General features: G+C 37.7%; 1 non-coding gene across 1 annotated transcript; it reads left to right on the top strand.

Moving 5' to 3' along the window:
- Window positions 1-424: 424 nt before the first annotated feature.
- On the top strand, window positions 425-532 carry LOC112732143 (small nucleolar RNA R71). The gene has a single exon (XR_003167880.1). It is a non-coding gene; the product is annotated as a small nucleolar RNA R71 (small nucleolar RNA).
- Window positions 533-9400: the final 8868 nt, after the last annotated feature.

Genomic DNA, 9400 nt, shown 5'->3' with positions numbered 1-9400 from the left:
TTCTCCATGAGGGATTATAGGTGTTTCCATAGGGTTCTCCCATGTAATTCACCTCTGCTATTACAGGGTTCTCAGGATCATAAGCTTCTTCTTCAGAAGATGCTTCTTTAGTACTGTTGGATGTAGCTTGCAATCCATTCAGACTCTGAGAAATCATATTGACTTGCTGAGTCAATATTTTATTCTAAGCCAATATGGTATTCAGAGTATCAATCTCAAGAACTCCCTTTTTCTGAGGCACCCCATTGTTCACAGGATTCCTCTCAGAGGTGTACATGAACTGGTTATTTGCAACCATTTCAATGAGTTCCTAAGCTTTTACAGGGATTTTCACGTGAAGAGATCCTCCTACAGAATGGTCCAATGACATCTTTGATAATTCAGACAGACCATCATAGAATATATCCAGGATGGTCCATTCTGAAAGCATGTCAGAAGGACACTTTTTGGTCAGTTGCTTGTATCTCTCCCAAGCTTCATAGAGGGATTCACCTTCTTTCTGTTTGAAGGTTTGAACATCCACTCTAAGCTTGCTAAGCTTTTGAGGAGGAAAGAACTTGGCTAAGAAAGCCGTGACCAGCTTATCCCAAGAGTTCAGGCTATCTTTAGGTTGAGAGTCCAACCATATTCTAGCTCTGTCTCTTACAGCAAACGGGAAAAGCATAAGCTTGTAGACCTCGGGATCAACCCTATTGGTCTTAACAGTATCACAAATATGCAAGAATTCAGTTAAGAACTGAAAAGGATCTTCTGATGGAAGTCCATGAACTTGCAATTCTGTTGCATCAGAGAAACTAATTGAGGCTTTAGCTCAAAATTGTTTGCTCCAATGGCAGGGATTGAGATGCTTCTTCGATGTAAGTTGGAATTTGGTGCAGTAAAGTCACCAAGCATCTTCCTTGCATTGTTGTTGGGTTTGGCCATGTCTCCTTCTTTTTCAAAAATTTCTGTCAGATTTTCTCCAGAAAGTTGTGCTTTAGCTTCCCCCAGCTTCCTCTTCAGAGTCCTTTCAGGTTCAGGATCAGCTTCAACAAGAATGTTCTTATCCTTTCTCCTGCTCATATGAAAAAAAAGAGAACAGAAAAGAAAATATGGAATCCTCTATGTCATAGTATAGAGATTCCTCATATGAGTATAAGAAGAGAAGAATAGAAGAAGGAAAAGATAAGAATTCGAACACAGAAGAGAGGAGTAGGTTCGAATTTTTGAGTGAAAGAGGGGTGTTAGTAGATAAATAAATAAATAGAAGGGGATGAGAGAGAGAAGAATTTGAAAATTAAATAAAATAAAATAAGAATATTTTTGTTTTTATTTTAAATATTAGTTATAATTCGAAAATATGAAAAGGAATAAAATTAAAATTAAAATTTAAAATAATTAGTTAATGAAAAGAAATTTTGAAAAAGAGGTTAGTGATTTTTGAAAATTAGAGAGAGAAAATTAGTTAGGTAGTTTTGAAAAAGATAAAAATCAAACAAAAAGATAAGATTAATTGAAAAAGATTTGAAAATCAATTTTGAAAAGATAAGAAGTTAGAAAAGATTTTGAAAAAAAAATGTGATTGAAATTTATTTTGAAAAAGATTTGAAAAAAAATTTAGAAAGATTTGATTTTTGAAATTAAAGTTGATTACTTGACTAACAAGAAACCAAAAGATATGATTCTAAAACTTAAAGATTGAACCTTTCTTAATAGGCAAGTAACAAACTTTAAAATTTTGAATCAATCACATTAATTGTTAGCAAAGATTTTGAAATTATGAAATGAAATTAAGAAAAAGATTTTGAAAATTAATTTTGAAATTTTTGAAAATTATAGAAGAAAAATGAAAAAGATTTGAATTTTGAAAAGGAATTGAAAAAGATATGATTTTTAAATTGAAAATTTGATTTGACTCATAAGAAACAACTAGATTTTAAAATTTTTTGAAAAAGTCAACTCAAATATTCGAAATTTATGAGAAGAAAAAGGGAAAGATATTTTTTTTTGAATTTAATGAGGAAAGAGAAAAACACAAAGATGACTCAAAACATGAAAATTATGGATCAAAACCTATGATGCATGCAAGAACACCAAGAACTTATTTTTGAAAAATTTTTAAGAAAAGAAAAACATGCAAGACACCAAATTTAGAAATTTTTAATGCTTAGACACTAACAAACTAAAAATACATATGAAAAACAAGAAAAGACACAAAACAATAAGATGTAAAGATCAAACAAGAAGACTTGTCAAGAACAACTTGAAGATCATGAAGAATGCAATGCATGAACTTTTCGAAAAAAAATGCACAAATTTTAAAAACATACAATTGACACCAAACTTAAGAATTGACATTAGACTCAAACAAGAAACATCAAATTATTTTTGGTTTTATGATTTTATTAATTTTTTTTGTATTTTTTTCGAAAATTATTTTGGGAAGAACGAAAAAGAAGAAATTTTTTTTTTGTATTTTTCGAAAATAAGAAATAAAAAGCTTAAAATTAAAAACTTAAAATTAAAATAAAATTACCTAATCTGAGCAACAAGATGAATCGTCAGTTGTCCAAACTCGAACAATCCCCGGCAACGGCGCCAAAAACTTGGTGCACGAAATCGTGATCGTTCATTCCTTGGTAACGACGTCAAAAACTTGGTACGCATGTTCATAATCTTAGTTCTTTGTCACAACTTCGCACAACTAACCAGCAAGTGCACTGGGTCGTCCAAGTAATAAACCTTACGTGAGTAAGGGTCGATCCCACAGAGATTGTCGGCTTGAAGCAAGCTATGGTCATCTTGCAAATCTCAGTCAGGCGGATTCAAATGGTTATGGTGAATTGATAATTAAAATATAATTAAAATATAAAATAGGATAGAAATACTTATGTAATCCATTGGTGAGAATTTCAGACAAGCGTGTGGAGATGCTTTGTTCCTTCTGATTCTCTGCTTTCCTATTGCCTTCATTCAATCCTTCTTACTCCTTTCCATGGCAAGCTGTATGTTGGGCATCACTGTTGTCAATGGCTACATCCCGTCCTCTCAGTGAAAATGGTCCAAATGCGCTGTCACTGAATGGCTAATCATCTGTCGGTTCTCGATCATGTTGGAATAGGATCCAGTAATCCTTTTGCGTCTGTCACCACGTCCAGCACTCGCGAGTTTGAAGCTCGTCACAGCCATCCCTTCCCAGGTCCTACTCGGAATACCACTGACAAGGTTTAGACTTTCCAGATCTCAAGAATGGCCGCCAATAATTCTAGCCTATACCACGAAGACTCTGATCGTGAATCAGGAGGCTAAGAGATATGCATTCAAGCTTGTTTTCATGTAGAACAGAAGTGTTTGTCAGGCACGCGTTCATAAGTGAGAATGGCGATGAGCATCACATAATCATCACATTCCTCATGTTCTTATGTGCGAATGAATATCTTAGAGAAGAAATAGGCTTGATTTGAATAGAAAAACAATAGTACTTTGCATTAATTCATGAAGAACAGTAGAGCTCCACACCTTAATCTATGGTGTGTAGAAACTCTACTGTTGAAAATACATAAGAACAAGGTCCAGGCATGGCCGAATGGCCAGCCTCCATGATCTCAGAACTAAATGTCTGGATATGAAAATACAATAGTAAAAGGTCCTATTTATAATGAACTGGTTACTAGGGTTTACAGAGATAAGTAAATGATGCAGAAATCCACTTCCGGGGCCCACTTGGTGTGTGCTTGGACTGAGCATTGAAGCTTTCATGTGTAGAGACTTCTTTTGGAGTTAAACGCCAGGTTGTAACCTGTTTCTGGCGTTTAACTCTGATTTGCAACTTGTTTCTGGCGTTTAACGCCAGAATAGGGCAGAAAGCTGGCGTTGAACGCCAGTTTGCATCATCTAAACTCGGGCAAAGTATGGACTATTATATATTTATGGAAAGCCCTGGATGTCTACTTTTCAACGCAATTGAGAGCGTGCCATTTGGGTTTCTGTAGCTCCATAAAATCCATTTCGAGTGCAGGGAGGTCAGAATCCAACAGCATCTGCCGTCCTTCTTCAGCCTCTGAATCAGATTTTTGCTCGGGTCCCTCAATTTCAGCCAGAAATTACCTGAAATTATAGAAAAACACACAAACTCATAGTAAAATCCAGAAATATAATTTTTATTTAAAAACTAATAAAAATATACTAAAAACTAACTAAATCATACTAAAAGCTATGTAAAAAACATGCCAAAAAGCGTATAAATTATCCGCTCATCAGACATCTTCTATGATGGTCTAGTTGAGGCATCCAAGATGTCATTGAACCACTCTACAGGTGGATCTCTCCACTACAAGAAGACGCCTGAAGAGGCGCAGGAGCTTATTAACATGGTTGCCAACAACCAATACATGTACACATATGAGAGAAACCCTGTGAACAATGGGGCTGCCTAGAAGAGAGGTGTCTTGGAAGTAGACACCTTGGATTCCATCTTCGCTCAGAAAAATCTCATGTTTTAGCTGATCAATGTGATCTCTCAGTATTTGAGTGGGATGCAGAGCTCAGATGCCTACTGTCCAAAAACAGCGTATGAATTGAACGCTGGTGATAACACCCAGACCACCATGGAGGAGGTGAACTACATGAGAAACTCCTCCGGATTAGGGATGGAGGAACCACCCTAACTTTGGGTGGAAAGATAAGTAGAAGCCTCAACAAAGCTTCAATAATAATTGGGATGGAATGAACCAGAACCGGTTCAACAACAGACCATTCTAACTCTCTCAGCAACAGATGAAGACTCCTACACAGAGACTCTCTGACCTGGCCACCATTGTCTCTAACCTCTCCAAGACCACGCACAGTTTCATGGCAGAAAATAGGTCCTCTATTAGAGTGCAAGGCCCTCACTGTAGAGGTTGTGGCTGAACCCAAAGAGGAGCTTGCTATTGAGGAACTCAAGGAGATCAGAGCTCATCAGGAGCCTGGGAACGTCACCATGCATGCCCCTATGTAGATAGAGGAGCCTGAAGAATATCCCTCTTTAAACGAGCAAGAGGAGCCTAAGGAGGAGTAACTTGCTCGGTACCTGGCAATTTTCCGGAAGCTGAAGGCCAATTCCTCTGAGGCAAAGGAATTGGAGAAGGAATCCCCTTCTATGGAGTGCTTGAAAGCCTCAAAGGGAGATGGGACTATGGCGCTGACCAAGGAGTGTAGTGCCTTAGTCCAAAAGAAGCTTCCTCAAAAGCTACCTAATCCCGGAAGCTTCCTGATTCCCTGCACTATTGGGACCATCACCTTTGAGAAGGCACAATGTGACCTTGGCTCAACCATCAACCTCATGCCTCTCTCTGAAGAGGCTGGGAATTCAAAAGGTGCAGCCTGCCAGGATCTCATTAGAGATGGCAGACAAGTCCTTGAAACGGGCATATAGTATGGTGGAAGACGTTCTTGTGAAGGTTGAAAACCTTTACCTCCCTGGTGATTTTGTTATCTTAGATACTAGGGAGGACATAGATGCTTTAATCATTCTTGGAAGGCCTTTCCTTGCTACTGCTAAGGCCTTGATAGATGTGGAAAAGGGAGAGCTAGTTCTGAGGTTGTGGGAAGATCATATCTTGTTCAAGATCCCCAACCCTCAGTCTCCCTTTGACAAAGGAGGTACCATTGTGCAACATGTAGTGTTTTAGCCTTCTCTCACAGTACAGAGTTTTATAGATCCCTAGACATCAATTCTAAGTTTGGTGTTGGGCTTCCATCATCATCTACTGAGAAAGGAGGTATTAAGAAGAAGGTACCTAAAGGCTGGAGGGACAAGAAGATTTCCACTGAAAGCCTCTCACATGGCATGAGAGTTGTCTTCTGGTGCGGAATTTATAACCCAGAAACTAACCGGCAAGTGCACCGGGTCGTACCAAGTAGTACCTCAAGTGAATGAGGGGTCGATCCCACAAGGATTGATGGATTAAGCAACAATGGTTAAGTGATTTACTTAGTCAGACATACAGAAAATGATGTTTTGAGAGTTCAATTTCATTAAACAGTAATTCAGAGAATCAGAAGCAAGCAGTAAACAAGTTGTGAATAATATATAGAGAAACAGTTAAGGCTTCAGAGATATCTATCTTTCGGATTGACATTTCTTACTAACTATTTTAATCATGCAAGATTCAATTCATGGCAAACTATATGTGACTAAACCCTAATTCCTTAGACCTTTTTAGTCTCCTCTAACCTTCATCAACCGCCAATTCCTTGGTCACTTAATTCCAATTAGAGGGTGAAGTTCAATTCTAGTTATATGCCATAAAAACCCTAAGAACCCCAAATATAAGAGGATTATATGTCACGTATCCCGTTAAGTCCAGATAATTAGTAGTTTAAGAGAAATTGTTTTCAAGCCGTTGTTCAAGTAAAGAGCTTTTCTAAGTTATACAAGAACTCAATTAGAACCAAGGTCATACTTCCGTTCCACCTAGATTCATAAAATAAAGAACGAAAACAATTCTTGAAATAGAAATCAATACATGAATTAAAATAGAAAAGTAATAGTGTCAATTCATATAATAGAGAGAGCTCCTAACCTTAATAGTGGAGGTTTTGTTGCTCATGGTTCTGAGAGAAAACTAGGATTTTGTAAAACTATAAATTGCGGAATGAGGAATAAGAAAAGAGAAGAGCCCGAAGGGTTGATTCTTTTCCCTTTTATATCTAATCCTAATTAATGTAAAAATATATTTCCTAAAACTAAATAATATCTTTTCCTAATTATAAATATAATAAAAATTTAAATCAAAACTTAATAATTGATTCGTGCGAGCCTTTGGATGAAAGGGGGACCACCACTTTTTCCATGTGTGGCGCTAAACTTGGAAGAATCAAAGTTTGGCTTGAAACAAACCGAAAGAAATTCTTCACGATGTCCTTGCTTGGCTCCAAACGTGAGTAAAATCAAGTTTGGCTTGAAGTTATACGCATGCATTCCTTGGAAGTCTTTATTGTGGCGCCAAACTTGAGCTTCCTCAAGTTTGGCGTGAAGTGGTCCGTAGTGCATTCCTGGGAGATTCTATGCTGGCGTCAAACTTGAGCATCTTCAAGTTTGGCGTGAATGAGCCCCTGTGCAACCTTCACTCCTGCTTGGTGCCAAACTTGAGTATTCTCAAGTTTGGCTTCAACCAGCCAGCATGCAATTTGTCCATTCTTCATCCTTGGCACCAAACTAGAGGTTTCTCAAGTTTGGCTTCAAGTCCTTATTCTGCTGTGGCTTCGTTTCTTCACGAAAACTCTGTTAAATTCGTCCAAAATGCTACCTGAAATAAACAGAATTACACACAACTCAAAGTAGCATTCATAGTGGCTAAAATATATGTAAATCTTGATTAAACTTACAATTCAATTGCAAATTCACTAGGAAAAGATAGAAGAGATGCTCACGCATCACAACACCAAACTTGAATTGTTACTTGTCCTCAAGCAACCAAAATTAATACATGATTAAGATGTGAATTTACATGAGAAATGAGAGTTCAATTAGGCTCATGTCCCTTCTTGAAGTGGGGTTTATCTATTGTAATACTGAACAATTTTGACATCTCACTCTCGTTTGAATCAGAGGAATGTCATTGTCATTTGGAATTAGAATCCGGATAATATTATGAATTCTCTGATCTTTATACTTCAATTTAATCCTTGAACACAGCAGATATCCTTTGATTCTCTTTTAATTGGTGCTTTGCACCTTGATCCTAACCGTGACTTTAAATGTTCTGTCTCAAGGGTTACTTGACACAAAAACACCACAAGCACTTGATTAGGGAACCCTCTTGAAGTTCTGATTTTTCTTTCAACTACTCCTAAACAGTGGTGCTCAAAACCTTTGGCATACTCTGCTAAACGCACTTGATCTCGACTCTAAGTGTCCTGTCTCAAGGATTACTTGACACCAAAAACACCACAAGCATATGACTAGGAAAATAACTCTTTGAGCTTTTAACTATGTCTGACCTCCCCAGTTATTGATGCTCAGAGCCTTGGACCTTGCTTTTTATTTTTCTTTTGCTGTTTCTTTTGCTTCAAGGATTAAGCTTTCAATAACTTCAGAGGAATCATAATAGTTCTCTAAATTCCTGTTCCTTACACATCAACATCCCTTGATTCAAATTCAAATATGCACGGTTCATGTCATGCATTCAGAATCACAAAGAATACCACCACATTTAAGTAATTAAGACTATTCTTTGTTGTAAACTCTATTTCTCATGCAATACATCTTTTTCTTCTTCCTTTTCTTTTGATTTCAAGCACAATGAGCAATACATGAGACACCCTTTTGGAATTAAAATCAAATAACAAAATAAAATGATAAAAAAAAGAACAGCAAATTAAACTAGAACCTAGGAATTGAAATAACAAATGATCATGCAACAACTAAAACAAAATAGCAGAAAATAGGAACCTAATCATAAAAATAGCAAGATAATATGGAAATTGAAAAGGAACTAAGTCACCTCAACCTCCTTGGTGGGATCTCTCTCCTCAGGCTGTGCTCCGTATGGTCCTCTCAGGTGGCTGTAATAATGTCTCAATTGATAAATCTCCTATAGCTGAAAGTCCTGAGCAGCTCTCATCTCATCAAGGGTGGTACATAGATGCTCCCAATGACTGTTCTGTGTTGCCCTCATCTCCTCTACAAACACAGTGTACTGCTGCCAGCGATTGTTCTGTGTGATCCTCATCTGCTCAATGGAAGAGGTGAGCTGATGCTAGTATTCTTGTGGTGGGAAGTAGTGTCCTTGAGGCAGTGGTGGCTGCTCCTGTTGAGCTTCTTCTTCAGCCTGTTCAATTCAGGGGAGTCTCTGATATTTATTGACCAGTTCCATAGTCTTCTATGTGATAGGTCTCTTGACTGGAATAGGAAAATTATTCTCTATCTTGACCCAAGCGGCCTCACAGAGGTGGTGGATGAGATGTGGAAAGCCCAACCTGGCATTTGGGATGGTGCTGGTGGTGACATGATAGATTTGCTGAGTAATAATGTACTCTGCGTCCACCACCTCTCCTTTCATAATGCAGTGAATCAGAATGGCCCGGTCCACAATGCATTCGGACCGGTTGCTTGTGGGCATGATAGATCAGAGGATAAAGTGGAGCCATTCCCTAGCCAAAGGAGTCAAGTCACTGCTCTTGAGATGGCATGGATTTCCCTCTGCTCCCAATTTCCATTGGGCATCTGGAATGCATATATCAGCGATTACTTCCTCTAATTTCTAATCTCTGTTCGCTTTCTCGCTGTATGATCGAAGTGAGGGCATATTCTGAGGTAGTTAGTGTAACACCCTACTATACTAAATCTTATGCTTAAGTCATAAGACTGAGATAGTAAGGTATTACGAACCTCTAAACAGTAAAGATATACATATATTTATGAAAGAAATAGTAT

The sequence above is a fragment of the Arachis hypogaea genome, chromosome 12 (assembly GCF_003086295.3).
Source record: "Arachis hypogaea cultivar Tifrunner chromosome 12, arahy.Tifrunner.gnm2.J5K5, whole genome shotgun sequence".
Classification (NCBI taxonomy): domain Eukaryota; kingdom Viridiplantae; phylum Streptophyta; class Magnoliopsida; order Fabales; family Fabaceae; genus Arachis; species Arachis hypogaea.
This window is presented reverse-complemented; position numbering and strand designations above follow the sequence as displayed.